General features: G+C 54.6%; 1 protein-coding gene across 1 annotated transcript in view; it reads left to right on the top strand.

Annotated features, from left to right (window-relative positions):
- Nucleotides 1-19,601, top strand: part of SND1 (staphylococcal nuclease and tudor domain containing 1) — a 99,192-nt gene that overhangs the window by 24,192 nt on the left and 55,399 nt on the right. The gene's annotated exons all lie outside the window — the stretch shown is intronic.

The raw sequence follows: 19,601 nt of genomic DNA, 5'->3' as shown, positions 1-19,601 counted from the left end.
ACGGGTAGTGGCATTCCAGAAGGTTCTGCCTGCTCAGATGCTCCCCACTGACAGCAGCCAGCCTTGGAGGAATGTGTGGGAACCTCCAGGACCTCCAGCTTGTTTTTATCATCCCCCATTGCTGTAATGAGGATGGTCTTTGTCTGCAGCAACTCAAAGCTTGTTAGTTCTGCTGGGCTGGCCAGGATCTTGTGCTGGAGTTGGATTCGAGTCTACACAGCCAAGATGAGCTCTGCCTGGTGAGGGATGCTGTACAGCTTCAAGGCAGCAGAATGATGAGTTGTGAGGATGCTGTGGTCTGCATGGAGAAGAGAACATAAGAAGGACATGGAGCTGTTGGAGCAACTCCAGAGGAGGCCACGAGGATGATCAGGGGACTGGAGTACCTCCCGTATGGAGACAGGCTGAGAACACTGGGGTTGTTCAGCCTGGAGAAGAGAAGCTGCGTGGAGACCTCATAGCAGCCTTCCAGTATCTGAAGGAGAGCCTATAGGGATACTGGAGGGACTCTTCATTAGGGACTGTAGAGACAGGACAAGGGGTAACGGGTTCAAACTGAAAGAGGAGAAGTTCAGGCTTCTATGTTTCTAAGAGGCTCTTGGTTTCCCTATTTGCAGAGCAGGGTTTGTACTACAGAACCCGCTCCATGCTCGATGAGCATAAAAGATTAATGAGAAGCAAACCCATGAACTCATCAGCGTCTCATCTCCGGTAAATTAGAGCTACAAGGATCGTCGGAGCTCATCCATGTCTTGTGTAACGGAACTGATTGCTGGCGCGGATGGGGTTCGTGTACAACCTAAAGTGCTTGGGAGTGTGGCCTTAATGTATTCCAAATATTGGCAGAGGAGAGGTGCATCCGAGGAGAGGCAGGAGCTGGGGGCACTGGAGTTCCCTCATCTATATTTCATAGGGGCTGCAAGAGCTTCCAGGGAGAAGACATCTGATGTCAGCATGTTCTTGCAACCTGTTTTCTGCCCTGCGGGTAGCATGCTTTTTGTAGTGCAAAAATGATTAGCTTGCATCTCACTCCAGCTTCTTCTCTGCCTTCTCCCAGAGTCATTCCATGGTGGGAAGGCAGTTGTTTGGCATTTGATCTGCGATTCTGGGTTGTTGAGATGCAGCAGGGTGCTAAATTCCGGGATGGGGGCTATGGGCTGATCAAATCCGTGGTAAAATCCTTCTGCTTCATCACAGGAGGGTTTTCCTCCCCTGGATGAAGGTACCAACATGTAATGATCCAGATGGAGCCTGGCTCCTGGGGGATCAGTTGGGGCCAGATGCGAGGCCTGATCCAGGTTGGATCAGCAGCAGGGTGAAAGAGCAGAGGATGGGCTGGTGATGGGCTGCGGGCACCAGGCCAGCGCTGGAGCTGTGGCTGATGCTGGTTTGGGATATGGGCACGAGCTTGTTGGCAATTAGAGAACAGCCTCTTTGCAAGGCAAGGGCTCCGTGACCGCAGGCAATCACTAACTCACAGCCCTGGCTCCAGGGCCCGTGTAGCCGGGAGGAAGATGCAGCTCCAGACCATATGCTCTGCGCATAGCAGTGGCGCTTAAGTGCTTGGTCTTATTGATGCCATGTAAGTAATAAGCCCTGAAGATTGGGCTGTGCTAAAATACTTCCCAAACAACTTCCATTGAAGTGTTGTAATTCTCCTGAGCCAGCAGAAGTGCTGGGTGGTTTGACACTGATGCTTTGAGGAGGATCCAGGCACCTGCCAGCTCACATTTAGGAGGATGACACTCCAGCAGGGCTTTTTGCATTGTGCTCTGGGAGCTGCTGTGCTCTTAAAGAGGCTTTAGCACCTCCAGCACCGACAGTCCAGAAGCGTTAAAGCAGAAATGGGTAGACCTGGTGTCCTCTGCATCCAGAAGCTGGGAGTGTTGATCTGCTGGAGGGGAGGAAGTTCTGCAGAGGGATCTGCATAGGCTGGATCCATGGACTGTGGCCAATAGGATGAGGTTCAAGAAGGCAAAGTGCCGGGTCCTGCACTTGGGCCACACCAACCCCCTGCAATGCTCCAGGCTTGGGGAAGAGCAGCTGGAAACTGCTCATGGGAAAGCAGCTGGAAGTGCTGATTGATGGAGCTGAACATGAGCAGCTTGTGCCCAGGCAGCCAGGAAGCCATCAGCATCCTGGCCTGTATCAGCACCAGTGCAGCAGCAGGGCCAGGGCAGTGATTGTGCCCCTGCACTGGGCACTGGTGAGGCTGCACCTCGAGTCCTGTGTTCAGCTCTGGGCCCCTCACTGCAAGAGAGACATTGAGGTGCTGGAGCAGGGCCAGAGAAGGGCAACGGAGCTGGTGCAGGGCCTGGAGCACAAGTGTGATGGGGAACGGCTGAGGGACCTGGGGGGTTCAGTCTGGAGAAGAGAAGGATTAGGGGGGACCTCATCACTCCCTACAACTGCCTGAGAGGAGGATGGAGCCAGGAGGGGGCTGGGCTCTGCTCCCAAGGAACAAGGGGTGGGACAAGAGGAAACAGCCTCAAGCTGCACCAGGGCAGGTTTAGATGGAGATGAGGAACAATTCCTTCCCCAAAGGATGCTCAGGCACTGGAACAGGCTGCCCAGGACAGTGCTGGAGTCACCGTCCCTGCAAGTGTTCACACACCGTGTAGCCAAGGCCTCAGTGCCATGGGTTAGTGGTGGCCTTGGCAGTGCTGGGGAATGGTTGGACTGGATGAGTTTAAAGGGCTTTTCCAATGTCATTGATTCTGATCCTTAGAGGAGCAATGGGTAGACCTGGCATCCTCTTCCTGCAGCTGGCTGGGGCTGATGCTGTGCTGAGGTTTCTTGGTTATCTGGGCGAGTGTGAAAATGCTGATGGGAGAATGAAGCTCTGACCTTTTGATCTCATCAGGAAGCTGCTGTGAATCCTCTATTGATGGTTAAATTGCACTAAATTACAGAGGAGCGCTGCAGTTCTGCCACCTTGCTGAACTGGTGCAATTAATGTCCTGCCTAGCAACAGCACCCTTTTGCCTTGGGAACCTTAAGCCTGTGATTTTAGGTGTGTGATGAACCCCTGCAGAGGCTTGGTTTATTATTCCCAGTGGGTTATGGCTTTAAGAGCCTCTCTGCTCCATGTGGGAAGCAGCCAGAGCCATTGTTGTAGGCACCAGTCTGCTCCAAGGGATTGAGTTGAGTGCCCAGCACATCTGTAGTGACCCTGGCATCACCCAGATCCTGCCCTGTGATCGCTGGGATCACCCCATGGTTATGGATGTGATACTGGAGGGCATATCCCTGCCCGTGGCAGGGGGTTGGAACCGGGTGATCTTAAGGTCCTTTCCAACCCTAATCATTCTGTGATTCTGTGGCTGGGGCACATTCTGGCTCAGAGGCCAGAGATGCTGAATCTTACAGTGTCCAGTGTTGGGAATCCTCCACTTCCCTGGGGGAAATTCTGACTGAATGCTAGAGGAATATTTTTCACTGTGAGAACAGTCAGCCATTGGAATAATGTAGTTGAAATGTTAATGCAATTGGAATAACATATTCAAGGCCAGGTTGGACAGGGCTTGGAGCAACTTGCTCTAGTGAAAGGTGTTGGAGCTGAATGAGCTTTAAGGTTCCTTTCAACCTAAACCATTTCATGATTCTATTATGATCTCTCCCTGAAAAGGTTAGGTTCCCCAAGAGCTGGCACATCTAATGTAGGTCATGCTTTGCCAGGAAAGGTTGGATCAGATGATCCTTGAGGTCCTTTCCAACCTGAGATTCAGGGATTCTGCGACTGAAGGGCACTGCCATGGGGCTGGCATCACCTTTGCTGGCTTCCCCTGTCTGAAGAAGCAATACCAGCAGCTCCATCCCTGCATGGACCCACTGCAGCATTGTGCTGGAGGGGGAATCTCCCATGGTAAGAGCCGACCCAGGCTCAGTCCTTGCTCCTCCTCCTCTGCTCAGTTCGGTTTAGAGCTGGTTACAATAGCACACACCACTGCCTGCGGGTCAGGAGCAGCTTCCATACCTCCAGCCGCATCCCTCTGCGCAGAGGAGGATGCTGCTGCTGGAGCAGGAGCTCAGAGCCTCCTCCAGTCCCCCCTGCATCACTCAGGGGTTTCAGCTGTGTTAACACCTCCCTCCACATGCTCTCCAGCTCAGAGAAGTCATGAATATTCCCCCTGCTATTCAAACCCGCTGCTGGAGAGCTCTATTTAGTCGCTAGACATTTGAACAGGTGCTGCAGGGGATGGTGTGTGCCCTTCACTGGTGCCTGCAGCCCACTGGCCCCTTGCCCACAGCATGCTCCAATACATGTTGGTGGACTTCTGGCACTGGTCATCCGTGAGGATGTGAGGAATGCTGCACCCCTGTTCCTGTGCTCCAGAGCAGAGATATGCTTCTGCACCAAGCTCCTTATGGCGCCCATTCTCTCCTTCAGACACTGGTGTTTGGGCAGGTTTTGCTGGTACCCAGCTGTGGCAGGAGCATTGGGTGGTTGTCACTGTCCTGGCACATTGCTTGTGAACAGCTTCTGCCTTGGCACCTCCTGAAATCCCTGGTGCAAGGGGCAAAGCTGTTGGACACCCTGGGAATGAGCTTCTCATGGAGGAGATGCCTGGGGTCTGCAGCATCCCCCTCTGCTAAAGCTGCTTGTGCAAGGGATAAAAGGACAAAAAGTGCAGGACAACTCCCATGTGCCATTTCCTACCTGACCTTTTGTTGCAGCGTCTGAGGATGGACCCTGCCTGCATCACTTCCAGCCTTATGGCGTGAATCAGCTTCCCCAGGGCTGGGGAAGGGGTCTCAGGATGGCTTGTGAGCAGGACAGGGTGATGATGGTGATGTCTCAGGATGTCCCCTCTCCCTGGCCCCATGGATGGGATGACAGCTCCATCCTTAAAAGCTTTCTGCCTCCCTCCCGTCTGGCTGCTGCTGTCCTACTTTTTGCTGGCTGCTATTCTTCCCCTCCATCACGTGCGGGTTGGGCACGGTGAGCTCCAGCACAGCTTCAGCTGCTGCTGCCGGCTCCGAGCTGCTCCCACGACTTCAAACCGCCTCCCTGGCCCTGCACCCGGGGCTGCCGTGCTTCACAGGCTGGAGGATGAGCAGAGATCACCCTCCCCTGGAGCAGGGATGCTGTCAAAAGGGGATGTGTGCGTGTTCCTTCCCCTGCTCTGACAGGGCGGTGAGGTCCATGGAGCGGCTTCTGTGGCGCATCCCTCAGGGTCTGCAGTTATCCTCGGAAATTCGGGTTAACAGTGGTGGGAGTGGGGAGGTTTTTCCTTAAATCCTGAAATGGCTGCCAGAGCTGGAGCCAGGGATGCAAGGAACTGCTGGCTCTGTGCTGTGAGCAGAGCCCGTCCCCTCGGACCATGCTGAAAGGAGGCAGAAGCCTGCAAGGGAGGTGGAGAGGGGCTTTGGACAAGGGCCTGTAGGGACAGGACAAGGGGAATGGCTTTAACCTGACAGAACAGAGAAGACTGAGATGAGCTCTTAGGCAGAAGCTCTTCTCTGTGAGGGTACTGAGGCACTGGCACAGGGTGCCCAGAGAAGCTGTGGCTGCCCCATCCCTGGCAGTGTTCAAGGCCAGGTTGGACACAGGGGCTTGGAGCAACCTGCTCTAGTGGAAGGTGTCCCTGCCCATGGCAGGGGTTGGAAATGGAGGAGCTTTAAGGTCCCTTCCAACACAAGCCATTCCATGGTTCTATGATCTCCCAGCTTTGTGGAATCCCTCAGCCAGGCTTTGGGTCCAGACCAGCCCCGTTCTGAGACCAGTGACACTGTTTTGATGCTCCTTGTGAGTGGATCACCCAGAACACTTGACACCTAAAACCTCACAACCCCTTGCTCGATCCTGCAGTGTCACTGTGTGGTGCCCCATCCTGATGACTGGATTTCAGGCTGCTGAGCATCCCATTCCTGCTTCTGCCTGTTGTGTCCCAGCTGCTGGCGCAGTGTTGTGCCTGGAATGCTGGGGGGGTGTGTGAAATGCCAGTGCTGAGCCTTGGGATGCTGCTGTGACAGCAGGGCTGGAGGCGACGTGGGTCTGGCTGGGAGTGCGGGAGCTCAGGGACCCTGGGTGCCCCATGGGGCTGCATGGATGGTCTTATAACCAGTGTGGGGTTTGCCCATTCTCTGGCAAACTGCTCCATCCCTAGCCCTGCCTGTGGTAGTTTGATGCTCATGGTAGCCCAATTTGGCTGGGGTGTTGGTGGAAATGCAGTGTGGGAACATCCCAGCATGAGGTGTACAAGGTTTATCCAGGCTGGGGTATCCATCGTTCACCTTCCCACCATGGTTGCAGGGAAGAATACCTCCTCCAGCAGAGCCAGCCACTGGCTGGTTGGGGGAATTAACACACTGAATGGGCTTTCCTGGGAGATTTGGGACAAGAAATGACTTTTTGGTGGAAAATAATATAAAAAGCTCCATTAAGTGTGGATGGAGGAGTTTGTGGAGCTGAGCTGCTGCTCCGCCGGGATTCTGCACTTATAATGAGTTCCTGCTCTGTGGTGACGTGGGTGATGGGGTGTTGTGCCCGTGCCAACACCTTCCCTTGGGTGCTTTCGGGACAGAGAGATGACAGGAGGGACCCACAGGGTCCCGCACCATGATCTGTGATGGGGATGGCTGCTGCAGTGAGAATGGAGCTTGTTTGGTCCCGCAGAGCTGCTTTGCAGGAGGCTGCTCCGGTGCCCTGTGTGGTGTGAGGGTGCCCAGACAAGTGGGGTGCTCTTTGGAGCACCAAGACACAGGTCCTGTCCCATAGAGCCCCATGTGTTTGGGTGACTTTGGCTGCCACTGTTCTCATGCTCCGTTCTGTGAAGGGGACCCCGTGGCTGGCTCAGGCTCCAGTGCTGGTGGCACAGGGAGATGCTGCCGTAATCCTCCCCTGCAGATCCGCAGGGATTGCTGGCACTGTGCAGCACGCTCCCTTCCTTGGTTCCCCCTGGCTTAGAGAGCAGTGTGGGAAGGAGTGGAGTTGGCGTGGTCTGGCAGGGCACCCGCTCCCAAAGATTCCCTCCAGCAGGCAGCAAAGATGAGGATGTTGCCTCATGTGCCCTATCCCAGCTTTGCTGCCAGCTTGCAGGAAGCAGGGGAAGGGCTGGTCCCCTTGTCTGGAGTAGGAGCTGTGCTATTGCGTGCTGTGCCAGCATGCATATACTGTGTCCTGTCTTGTCATCTCTGGTGCTCTGAGCATCACGCCCTCATGGCAGGACTTGCATTGGAGGATAAGGACTTGGGGTGTTGGGTGAGGAGAAGCTCCCCATGACCCAGCTCCATTGTATGTTTGAGCCCAGACCCCCCCCCCCCGTCTGCACCCCCAGAGCTTGAGCAGCAGCTCAGGGAGGGGATCCTGCCCCTCTGCTGTGCTCTGGGGAGACCTTAGAGCAGCTCCAGTGCCTAAAGGGGCTGCAGGAAACCTGGAGAGGGGCTTTGGATAAGGGCCTGTAGGGACAGGACAAGGGGAATGGCTTTAACCTGCCAGAGGGGAGACTGAGATGAGCTCTTAGGCAGAAGTTCTTCCCTGTGAGGGTGCTGAGGCACTGGCACAGGGTGCCCAGAGAAGCTGTGGCTGCCCCATCCCTGGCACTGTTCAAGGCCAGGCTGGACACAGGGGCTTGGAGCAACCTGCTCTAGTGGAAGGTGTCCCTGTCTGTGGCAGGGCTTGCAGCTATATGAGCTTTAAGGTCCCAAACCAGTTTGGGATTCAAGAGGGAGCCCCCCCGATATATCTCCTGGCAGCTCCCTTCATACGAGGGGCATCCCCAGTGGTCCCCCAGGATGATGCTGCCGTGCATGGATCCCATGCTGGTTCATCCCCCCTGTGCCATTGGAGGGGATGACTCGGATGAGGCTCACGGTCCCTGCGGCACCAGCTCTGCAGAGGATGGAATCTGTCCCCTCTGGTGGTGGCTGCATCGTGTCAGGGCCACGGGTATGGGTGGGCAGAGGAATCCCCTGGGGGCTGCACGTGCCCTGTGCCTGCTCACGGGGCTGCCAAGCTTCAAGGCAAAGATGGGAGGTTAAAACCAGGAAGGAAAATACATGCCTTGAACTGTTCTGTAAGCCCTGTGAGGGTTTGCGTTACCGCAAGCAGATGGGGATTCAGCAGAAAACCAAATTAAATAGCATGAGTTCTTTTTTTGTTGGACAAAAGCCTACCTGGGGAAGACACACGAGCTGTGGGTGGATTAAATCTGGTGTTGGGAGGAAGAATGCTGTGAAAGCAAAAGCCTTCAATCCCATTTAACCATCCCTTTCAGGGAAGACATGGGCTAGTCCAGCATGATCCAGGAGGATGCTCCTGTATGGCTTTTTCCATGCTTCTGTGAGTCACTGATAGAGTCAGGCAAAGGTTTGTGTTGAAGGGACCTTAAAGCTCACCCACCGCCAATCCGCTGCCACAGGCAGGGACACCTTCCACTAGAGCAGGTTGCTCCAAGCCCCTGTGTCCAACCTGGCCTTGAACACTGCCAGGGATGGGGCAGCCACAGCTTCTCTGGGCACCCTGTGCCAGCGCCTCAGCACCCTCACAGGGAGGAACTTCTGCCTAAGAGCTCATCTCAGTCTCCCCTCTGGCAGGTTAAAGCCATTCCCCTTGTCCTGTCCCTACAGGCCCTTGCCCAAAGCCCCTCTCCAGGTTTTCTGTAGCCCCTTTAGGCACTGGAGCTGCTCTAAGGTCTCCCCTTAAGGAGCCTTCTCTTCTCCAGGCTGACCCAGCCCAGCTCTCTCAGCCTGGCTCCAGAGCAGAGCTGCATCTCCAGCACGTAGCAGTGCAACCCAGGGGTGCTCTGGATTGGCTTTTCCAGTGCTCTTGGCTGTGAGACATTCAGAGCATCCTCACCGGGACACTTTTCCTCTGCTCTTTCAGCTCACTGAGGTTGTTGTGGGAAGTCAAACCCATCTAAAACACAACTCAGACATCACAAGGTTATAAAATTTTAAAGGAAACAACCAACCCACACTCCTGAAACCGCTGAAACCTTTTGTACATCTCCATTTCCTCATTAGCGGCAACACCATCTCCTCATGCACAGAGAGGTGGCTCTCAGTGCGTGCTGTCAAAGTGCCGCTGTATAATGAATTCCCAGGGGATGGTAACGTTGAGCTCGGCTGGTTTCCATGATTACTTCCTAGGAAAGAGCAATTTCTTTCCTTGCTGCTACCCAAAGGTGCTTTGTCTTGTTTGCAGTTGGGCAGAGGTTGCACTGGGGCTGCACACATGGGTAAAATACCCTCCAGATACTTGTGCTCCAGCACTGGAGCCTGGATTAAGGAGAGAGCTGAGCTGTTTCAGCCTGGTGAAGAGAAGGCTCCTTAGGGGGAGACCTGAGAGCAGCTCCAGTGTCTAAAGGGGCTAAAGGAAACCTGCAAGAGGAGCTTTGGGCAAGGGCCTGTAGGGACAGGCCAAGGGGAATGGCTTTAACCTGCCAGAGGGGAGACTGAGATGAGCTCTTAGGCAGAAGTTCTTCCCTGTGAGGGTGCTGAGGCGCTGGCACAGGGTGCCCAGAGAAGCTGTGGCTGCCCCATCCCTGGCAGTGTTCAAGGCCAGTTGGACACAGGGGCTTGGAGCAACCTGCTCTAGTGGAAGGTGTCCCTGCCCGTGGCAGGGGCTTGGAGCTGGAGGAGCTTTAAGGTCCCTCCCAACACAAGCCACTCCATGATTCTATGTATATTCCTCAGCCAGAAATATCCTCCTCTAATCCAAAACAGAACTTCAATTGCTTAGGAATGACTCTTTGCCAGGATCTTGATGGGTTTTAGCAGAGTCTTTCCCCAGAAAGGTTAATCCCATTTTTAACGTGGTCATTTATAGTTGTTGCTTCCAGCCGCGAAGCTCCCGCAGGAACAAACACATGGAGCAGCAGTCGCTCTATCTGCTGGTGTCAGGCTCCCGTGTGTCAGGAGTTGGGAGGGAGAGATCCAAAGGATGCCTGTAATTAACCCAAGCATTTAATTTAATAAACCAGACACTAAAGCCATGCATAGGCCCCATTCTCCAGCCTCACACATCGTTACAAATGAGCCTCGCTCAGTGCTGGCGCAGCCAGCTCAGAAATCACCTCATCAATAACTTCCAGGAGCTGATTCCAGCATCCACACTCGTAGCTGCCTCCCAGGCGACCACTCTGGGGGGAATCGGGATTCAGGGAAGCAGGGAGCTCTGTGGGGTGTGTTGGGAGCAGGGCTGCTTGGCATCCATCAGTGGGGGTGGAATGGCCACGCTCCAGCCATGGTACCCACTGGTGATGCTCCTCCAGGCTTTGATTTGGGAATGGTCCCGTGGGGTATCCAGAGCATCACTGGGTGTAACACCTCCACCAATGCCCTTCCCAAAAATGCACCCTTTCACCCTGGTCGTTCATCTGCTGATATTTTGAGCTAAAACAGTGTCTGCAGCTTCACCTTTTATTGTCCTGATGGTGGGGAGATGATGATTGCATCGATCCCATGGTTTCCAGCTTGTCCAGTGACTTCCCTGCTTTTATTTCCCCATGGATTGGAGCAGCAGAGGTTTTGCCATGGCTCTATGCCACGATTTTCCTGCTGCCCTTACCTCCGCCCTTGGTGCCTGGTTTACCTTCCCCCGTGATGCTGATATCCATGTGAACGCTGTCTTGGAGCGAGCAGGGAGCGAGCATCCAGCATGAGGGCATCAACCACTTGATGAACCAAGGGAGAACCTCTCTGGGGTGGCTTGGGGGAAGCGTGCAACATGTTGGGGTCTTCAGTTGGGGTCTGTGTGTGAGCGATGCTGAAGACACTGAGCTTCTTCCCTGAGAATGAGGAGAGTTGTCAGGGGATGCTCATGGAAGCAGGGATGCTCATGGCAGTAGGGATGCTGTGGTAGGGGAGCACCAATGGTAGCACCAACTCATCCCGGGCAGGATCCGGCTCGTGGCTCCCAAGAGGATGCTCATTCAACGTGTAGCACATGCTGATAAGAGAAGCAACTCTATTAATTGAAGCCTGCATATAATGTGATTGCAACAAGGCCAGGCAAAGGAGGGTGGTGGGTGCATAGAGCATCCTCTGCCTGGAGTGACCTGGAATAGGAGCTGGTGGGCACAGTGGGTTTTATTCCTCTTTTAAAGACACATTCTTGTGGGATAAGGAGCAAAGCTCCAGTGTGGAGCCTTCAGAGAATTACGGGCTGCCAACAAAATGGGCTTTTGTACCTGATTTGGGGAGTTAGAGGTGCTGAGCATGGTAGTGACCAGCTATGGGCTCTGGTCTCACAAGGCGACTAGAATTGCAATGGCTTTCATCTTGGCTGCTCCCAGGCTTGGTTTTGAGCCCAGAGAGGGAATGGGGATGGTTTCCCAGTGCAGGCAGGAGTCAGTGGTGTTGCATGCACCATCTGCCCCAGGGATGTAGTGTTCTTCTGTTGGCACATGTCCCAGATGAATCCCTCTAGGATGCAGAAGGATGGAGGAACACGGCGGGGGACCACTGCTTCATCTCTGCTCCATCAGATGAGGGAAGCCCCAAGGTGAGCAGTTATGGCACGGTGTTTGTCCTCTGTGCATCTGGGACAGGTTGTGCCTTGCTCTGAACACCATGGTGGGTACCACATCCCTGGTGCCACTGGCATTCCAGGATCACAGTCTCATAAGCCCCACGCCGATCCAGTGCTGCATCCTCTGGCATCTCCCCATGGCAGCCTTGGGTGGTGGGTTCCTGGAAAGAGACCTGAAGGGTTTCAGGTGAGATCCAGCTGCCAGCTTCTGCTCCATGCAAGGGACTTCCAGCTCCAACAGCTGCTGGTGCATCCAGAGAGGAGGAAAACCTTTCCTCTCCTCCCTTGGGATCCTGTTAACGTGGGTAAGGTTCCCTCTGGGGATGCCCATGACCTGGTGGGACCTTATTTTGGGCCAGCTCTTCCTGACACCACTTTCCCAGTGCTGCCACTCCTCTGTGCATCACAGAGGAGCGCAAAAACCCTCGGCCCATGGCAGGATCATAGAATCATGGAATGGTTTGTGTTGAAGGGACCTTAAAGCTCTCCAGCTACAACTTCTGCCACGGGCAGGGACACCTTCCACTAGAGCAGGTTGCTCCAAGCCCCTGTGTCCAACCTGGCCTTGAGCACTGTCAGGGATGGGGCAGCCACAGCTTCTCTGGGCACCCTGTGCCAGCGCCTCAGCACCCTCACAGGGAAGAACTTCTGCCTGAGAGCTCATCTCAGTCTCCCCTCTGTCAGGTTAAAACCATTCCCCTTGGCCTGTCCCTACAGGCCCTTGCCCAAAGCCCCCCTTCCAGGTTTCCTGTAGCCCCTTTAGGCACTGGAGTTGCTGTCAGGTCTCCCCTTAAGGAGCCTTCTCTTCTCCAGGCTGAACCATCCCAGCTCTCTCAGCCAGAGCAGAGCTGCTCCAGCCCTCGCAGCATCTCTGGGGCCTCTGTGCATCCTCCTGCTCTCCACCATTGGAAGGGGTTGGCGGAGGGTGACGAGCAGCAGCATGTGACAGAAGGTTTGAATTAGGGCCTCTCTCTAAGGTGATTAATCGGTGCCTTCAGGCCTGATGGAGATTGATGGTGCTGGTGAAGCTGCAGGAGTGAGCCCCAGTGCCGTGGGGTGGAGACCGGAGCAGTGTGTGCTGGCAGCACCATCAGTAAGGGGCTGGGCTCTGCCGGGGTTGATGGGGAAGGTGGAGGATGGATATGGAATAAGACAGGAGAAGACAGCGGCTGGGATGGAGCAGGCTTTCCCCATAGCAGCCTTTTATGCAGGTTGGATTGGGCTCATGCTCGGGGCTGGTTTTGGGAAGGGGACTGGAGGATGTGGAAGACTTGAACCATGCTGTATGTGGAATCATAGAATCATGAATCCCAGGTTGAAATGACCTCAAGGTTCATCTGCTCCAACCTTTCCAGGCACAGCATGACCTGGACCAGATGTCCCAGCACTCTGTCCAGCCCTGTCTTAACAGTGTCCAGTGCTGGGGAGTCACCCCTTCCCTGGGGAGATTATTCCAATGGCTGGTTTTTCTCATTTGGAATGATTTTCCTCGTGTCCAGTTGGGATCTTCCTAGGAGTAACCTGTGCCTATCACCCCTTGGCTTTCCCATGGGACTCGTTGTCAAAAGGGGGTCTCCATCTTCCTTCTAGCCACCCTTTAAATACTGTGACATGGAGATAAGGTCTCCCTGGAGCCTTCTTTTCTCCAGGCAGAAAAGCCCCAGTTCTCAGCCTTTCCTCACATGGTTTCCCTCTCCTTGGATCATCTTTGTGGCCATTCTTTGGACCATCTCCACGTCTCTGTTGTAGAGCAGGGACCAAAACTGAACCCAGTACTCCAGGTGTGGCCTGACATGCACATAATAGAGTGGGACAATGACATCTTCATCTCTGCTTGTGATGCCCCTGCTGATGTTCATCAAGGATCTGGGGGCTTGGAGCAAGCTGCTTTAGTGCAAGGTGTCCCTGCCCATGGCAGTGGGGTAGAACTGAATGACCTTTCAGGTCTCTCCCAACCCAACCCATTCCAGCATTCTATGATAACAAGCTTCCAAGGCAAGCTTCTTCCTGACCCCCATTATCTCAGAGGCATCTCTTTGTGTGGTTATCAGAGAGCCCCCAAGAGCAGCCACGGGCATTAATTCTTTTAGGGCTGTAACTCCATCCAGTCTCTTTAGCTGCAGGAGCAGCCTCTGAGATGCTCTGATCTTCCCTCTGCCCTCTTAGAGCAGCTGGAGCTGAGCTGCTCTCCCAGCCTGGCAGAGGCTGCTGGATCCATCCCTGCCCCTCAAACTGGATAGTCCTTGAGGAAAAGCTCCCCATGACCTGGCTTCAGTGAGCGCTTGAGCCCAGAACCCCCTGTGTCCTGGGCTGCACCCCCAGAGTGTGAGCGTAAAACCTGGAGAGGGGCTTTGGACAAGGGCCTGTAGGGACAGGACAAGGGGAATGGCTTTAACCTGACAGAGGGGAGATTGACAAGAGCTCTTAGGCAGAAGTTCTTTCCTGTGAGGGTGCTGAGGCACTGGCACAGGGTGCCCAGAAAAGCTGTGGCTGCCCCATCCCTGGCAGTGTTCAAGGCCAGGTTGGACACAGGGGCTTGGAGCAACCTGCTCTAGTGGAAGGTGTCCCTGCCAGTGGCAGGGGGTTGGAAATGGATATGCTTTAAGGTCCGTTCCAACACAAACCATTCCAGGATTCCATGGTTCTGTGACTCCACTCCTACATGGCACCTGTGTGAGATCCCTGTGCCAGTTTGATCACTTCATCGTGCTTGGTGAGGATGTGACCCATTGGAATTGCTATTCTGTGCATCCTGTGGTCTGGCAGCAGGGCAAGCTCAGGCAGGGCTCCCTGTGCTGCTGCCCTCCTATCAGCCAGCTCTGGATCCCTCCAGCATGGTCCCTCTCCCTTATCACCACCTTTATCCCTTCCAACTCCTCCATGCCCGCCCAGCATTTACCTCTCAAGTGTTTCAGGGCTTGTGATCCCTTGGCATCAAGCACCCGCTGCAAGGGAGGAGCTCTGCAGGCAGCCGGGGAGCAGAGAACCCATCTGCAGGAGAGCAGGAGAAGCTCTGGAGAAGCTGGATACGCTTCATGCTTTGCATCCCAGGGCTGGCACCTGTCTGTGGGAGCTGGGGCAGCCCCGGCAGAGCTCTGCTTGTTCCTGTGCTGTTGTGGGAGCCCCTCATCCCTGTTTCCTTGCTGCAGCACGTGCTGCAATCCTCAGGGCTGTTGCTTTCCTGTTGCTCTTTCTGCTCTGCTGTCATCCCTCTTCCTTGCAGGAGCACTGCCTGGCTCCTGGGACAGATCCATGGATGAGCTGATGCGCTTCAAGAGCATCACCACGTGCATGCTGTTAAACCAGATGTTTCAATCCCAGCTCTGCCGAGCCCAGCTTCCGTGTGCTGCAGAGCCTTTGATATGGAAAAAAACATCCCCAAACACCAGCTCCAGGCTCCCTTTGGAGCCCTGTGATGCATGTGTGCTTGTTAGAGCAGCAGAGAGTGTACTGCCATGTCTGCTGTCACTGCCTTGCCGCTCTCTGGGATGGAATTCCCACACGGTACTTCCCTTGGTGAGCCGAGCATCCCAGATTCAGCAAAGGGTGCGCTGTGGTTGGAGGGTTCTGCCCCGGCACAAGCAGTTTTCTTCCTCCCTGGGGTCCCTTTTGGAGTGCTGCATCCCTTAGCATCCCAACCAGGCCCCTGGAATACTGGGAATGCCACCACTCCTGATGGCAGCTGGTGTCTCCACCTCACTGTGCTGTTTCCAAAAGCTTATTCCAGCGTGTAGCTTGGAGTTGATTTGCTGTGCTAATTACTTTAACAATAATGAGCTTCCCTAATTGTGCTGGCAGGGAATCACAGAATCCGGGAATGGTTTGGGTTGGAAAGGACCTTAAGCTCATCCAGTTCCAAGCCCCTGCCACAGGCAGGGACACCTTCCACTAGAGCAGGTTGCTCCAAGCCCCTGTGTCCAACCTGGCCTTGAACACTGCAAGGGATGGGGCAGCCACAGCTTCTCTGGGCACCCTGTGCCAGCACCTCAGCACCCTCACAGGGAAGAACTTCTGCCTTAGATCCAACCTGGACTTCCACTGTTTCAGTTTGAACCCGTTACCCCTTGTCCTGTTGCTACAGTCCCTGATGAACAGTCCCTCCAGCTTCCTCGTATCCCCCTTCAGACACTGGGATCTGCTCTGAGGTCTCCACGCAGCTTCTCAACCCATGTGAGGTTCCACAGTGCTGCTGGGCTCTTCTGGGGTTTCCCCTTGACTGCAGGGAGAATCCCAGTATGGGATTCTTGGAAGGAGCCCCAAAATCCTGTACATGGGGAGCTCATCCCTGGGGGATTCAGGCCGTCATCTCCTGCTCTGCGAGTCAGTGAGCACCCCACAACCAGTGGGGTGTCAGGAGGTGTTGCCATCACACCAAGCTTTGTTTCTCCATCTCGGAGCATTTCCAGCTACTCCAAACATGCCTGCATCCATCTTCTGCCCTTGGGAATAGGTCTGGAAGTGGGACCCCCCCAAGAGCAGGGAACAGAGGGCTCTTGGTGTTTCATCCCTCCTTGCAGGATGCAGTCCTTCATGGCAGATCCGGGCTGTTGCATCCCTGAAAATAGACTTTAAATGGCTGCTGGACACCATAGTGATGTTAATTTGACAGGAGAGCCGGAATTCCCTCGGCCTCTTGGGAATTCAAAGCCGCATTGGGGTTACTGGATGAGGAAGAGGTTGCTCAGCACCCCAGGGCATCAGCACCTGCTTTTGAGACATCCCACTTTTCACTGGAAACGAAAAGCTGGTTCATTTCCCCAGACCATATCTGCACCCAGCCTGCTGGGAAGAGGCACATTCCCATTGATTCTGGGATTCAAATCCCTGTCTCTACATCCCAGGAAGGAGAATGAGCACTTTACCCCTCCCCTCCTCACCAGCTCCCTGAAGATGTAGCTCCATCATTGACTTCCTCACTAATAGAACAACTTCCTCAGTGCACACCTTTAATTGAATGAGGCTAATTTGCTGTTGTTCATTAGCTCTTGAATGTCTGATGCCTCTCCCTCGGAGCCAGGGAATGCCAGGGCCAGCATCTGCAGCTCCCCATGGAGCTGTGCACCCCTTCCCTTGGCTGCAGCTGAGGATGCCCCACTAAGGCGATGGGGACGGTGCTGCTGTGGTCCAAGCTCGTGGCTTAAGAGCCCGTTTGAAACAAGCTGTATCTTTTAATGTGGCTGTGATTGGGGGTGTTGGATGGCTGTGGGATGTACTTAACATCCTTCTGCTAGATTGCTTTTTAATGTTTATTTGCAAAGCCTCCAACGGGTGCCCAAGTTCTTGAACGCCTTCCCAGGCCCATCTGCGGGGCCACTTCCCCTCTGCCATGAAACATCATTGTTACAGGCCAGCAAAGTGGGATTTAATGGTGGCTGACAGGGCAGTGGTTAAGGGCGGTATGTATTGGACACTAAATGTTTCTATTATCCCACTCCTGGCACAGCCCATTGCCTTTTACTTGTGTTGGGAATTGTGGAAGGCTTTTGCATTTTTCATCAGCATCACTACGATGCAGCCTCACTGAGGAATCAGCTCCAGCTCCTCCAGGATTATCATGATGCAGCCGTGGGTCCCGGCATGGGGAGGACACTGTCACTGGGGTACCTGTGCTGCTGGTCCCCTATTAGGGGTGATCCCGTATGGATGCAGACCCATGATGCGCCGAGGTTGCTGCTTGGTTTCTTTAAGGCAAATATTTGCTTTTGAGTGATGCTGTTGCTGCCGTGCTTGGAGAAGATGCTTTTAAGCACTTGAGTGCTGCTTCCAGGGCAGGCAATTCCTCTCTTCCCATTAATGCAGCTGCAGGGTTTTACACAAGGATCCCTTTGCTTGGGTAAGTCCCTGGCTAAACAGCAGCAGAGGAGCCCATCCAGAAGGGCAGCTCAGCAGTTTCTGCATGAGGAGGGTACTGGAGATGCTCGGAGAGATGCTCCAGCTTTGCTTTCCAAGCTCCCAAGGGATGCACCATCCAGCCCACCCATCCAGCCCATCCAAAGCTGCACTGTGATGGGTGCAAAGTGGGAGCATCTCTGAGCATCTCCCATACCCTCTTCATGCAGAGGCTGCTGAGCTGCTCTTTGGCATCAATGCAGGCACCTGAGCCCCTGGCACTGCATGGTGATGCCGGGACCACCGGGGCATTGCTGGTCTCTCCGTCATCCCCATTCCTGTGCTCTGGTGCTGTGCTGGACAGGATTAGGGGTTTAACAGCCTGTGCCAGATAGACACTTAAATAAGCAATAACTTTGGAGTTCGTTAGTGAGGATTAATTAGTGTTTGCACAGGGCTTTGCCTCTGCAGAGCAGCATTATTTATATTGAAGCTTCAACGTGACCTTGCTCAGGTTGGGAGATGCTCCTCGCATGGGTCCCTCCGGCTCTCACCATGGATGGGAGGGAGAGTGGAGCAAAGCCAGTGTGCCCCTGGGAAGCCACCCTGAGCATTTGCAAACAGGGAATGCTCGATGATCCCGGCAAGCAGAGCTTGCTGTGGGACACTGAAGTGGGTGTCCTTTGTTCAGAGCTGCTTGAATGGGGCTGGGGAACTGTATTCCTATCCAGTTCTAGGGGCAACAACAGAAGAGGACTGAACCTGTGCCATGTCTCATCCCCTTGGCTTTACTTCTCCTTCTTGGTGTGGTGGTTGTTGAGCAGAGCAGTGGCCATGTCTCTTTGGCACTGCCTTACAGCACTGGATGTGAAATGAGGACTCCCTTATCCCTGCTCTGCTGCTGCAAGGGGATGGGGTCATGGGTGCTGCTGTGGGATGCCTGGGGGGTGGATGCCCGGGTCCACATGGGGATGCTCCATGAGGAACAAGCAGCCCCGCTTGGAACCTGCTCCCGGCACCACAGCATTTATCCCATGGCTCAACTCCAGCCCTGGCACAGGGCTTGGAATTCTTCTGGCCCCATCTCAATAACGGGGATGCCTTCATCCCAGAGCACTTGCCAGGGAGGGGAACAGTGGGAATAATGCATCATCCTGCAGCGTGCCCAGACACAACCCAACTATGGGGCTCAGATGGAGCTGGCAGCATCATTAACCTTCCCTATGGAACCTCATGTTCCTGAGCAGGGCAGCCACCCATTGGTGGGGTTTCCCTCTGGCCATGCCATCCCCATGTGCTCAGCCAGGCTTTGTTTTGTAGGAGAAAGCTCTTTTCCTGCAGGAAATACAGCTTTGGGGTTGGCTAGCAGGCACCACATCCCACACTGCCCTCCACAGCTCCGTGCCAGCTTCGTCAAGCCGATCTCATTACATGCCAGGAAGCTTTTGCTATTGGGCTGATCCCTGGCAAGTGTAAAAGCTCTTTTCCAGCAGAAATCCCATCCCAGCCGTTCCTGTTCCCTGCCAGGCTCAGGACCTGCCCTTGCCCTGCCTGCAGAGGGGTTTTCAGGCGTTTCATGGAGCCTCCTTCGTGGTGCTGTGTGTGGGGATGCCCTTGCAGCATCCATTCCATTCCCATCACCAGGGCTGGCAGGGGCTGCGGCGCTGGGTGATGCAGGAGGAGGAGGGAACGGCTCCAAAGAGCAGGCTGGGAACGGCGTCAAGGACAATAAACTCTGTCAAAGCCTCATTCATTACAGAAGAATGCAGAGCGCCGGCAGCGTGGCTTTGTCTGCTCCCTCCCTCTCCCATCTGATTTCTCTCTTTCATTTCCTGATGCTTTTGCCTTATCTCCCTCTTTTCAGTGTATCCCTCCTGTCCCAGCTCTGTGTGCAGGGGGCTGTGCCTCACAGCACTGTGCTGGGGAGCAGCGATGTGCCAAGGGCTGTCCTCCGCCAACATGGACTGGGGAGCTCCCAGGGTTGGGTTGGGTTGAGTTGGGTTGGGTTACATTGCGTTGGGTTGTGTAGTGTTGAGTTGAGTGCTTGTGTTGCATCGGTTTGGGTTGGGTTGGGTTGCATTGGATTGCATTGGGTTGGCTTCTCGTCCTTCCCTCCTCCTCTTATATGTGGTTATGGACCCAAAACCACGACAGTGCCGGTTGAGCCAATCACAGAGTGTGTCCAAATCCCAGCACAGCATAGTGAGGGAGACAGATCTGCTGGGCAAAGCTGCATCACTCCCTCTGGGAATGATGCTGAGCAGTGGCAGCCCCTTGGCATCCCTTTCAAAGCCAA

The sequence above is a fragment of the Pezoporus flaviventris genome, unplaced genomic scaffold (assembly GCF_033815535.1).
Source record: "Pezoporus flaviventris isolate CSIRO_AGI_PZ_B2104156 unplaced genomic scaffold, CSIRO_AGI_Pfla_v1 ptg000045l, whole genome shotgun sequence".
NCBI lineage: Eukaryota > Metazoa > Chordata > Aves > Psittaciformes > Psittacidae > Pezoporus > Pezoporus flaviventris.
Note: the sequence above shows the minus strand (reverse complement) of the source record. Positions and strands in the feature narration are given on the sequence as shown.